Source organism: Octodon degus, unplaced genomic scaffold, assembly GCF_000260255.1.
Source record: "Octodon degus isolate 3935 unplaced genomic scaffold, OctDeg1.0 scaffold00032, whole genome shotgun sequence".
In the NCBI taxonomy this organism is placed as follows: domain Eukaryota; kingdom Metazoa; phylum Chordata; class Mammalia; order Rodentia; family Octodontidae; genus Octodon; species Octodon degus.
Window position 1 is genome coordinate 1,256,820 of NW_004524608.1, and position 380 is coordinate 1,257,199.

General features: G+C 39.2%; 1 non-coding gene across 1 annotated transcript; it reads left to right on the forward strand.

The window, feature by feature from the left end:
• LOC111816452 lies at positions 1 to 107 on the forward strand. Its single transcript, XR_002820846.1, has one exon. It is a non-coding gene; the product is annotated as a U6 spliceosomal RNA (small nuclear RNA).
• Positions 108 to 380: the final 273 nt, after the last annotated feature.

The following is a 380-nucleotide window of genomic DNA, read 5'->3' on the forward strand; positions in this document are numbered from 1 at the left end:
GTGTTCACTTCAGCAGCACATATACTAAAACTGGAATGATACAGAGAAAATTAGCACGGCCCCTGCCCAAGGGTGATACGAAAATGTGTAAAGCATTCCACATTAAAAAAAAAAAAAAAAAAAAAGAAAAATGTGCTAATTCCATGCAAATACACTTGTCAATCATATGAGCTTTCCAAGTCATATTTTTTTTTATTTTTGGCAGGGTCAAAAATAAATTCATTCAATAAATAATTATTAACCAGGTGTGGTGGCACATGCCAACACTCAGGAGGCTGAAGCAGGAGTGAGCTCGAGACCAGTCTGGGTTGCAAAGTGAGCTCAAAGCCAGCCTGAACTGCATAGCAGTACCTTGTCTCAGAGAGAGAGAGAGAGAGAGA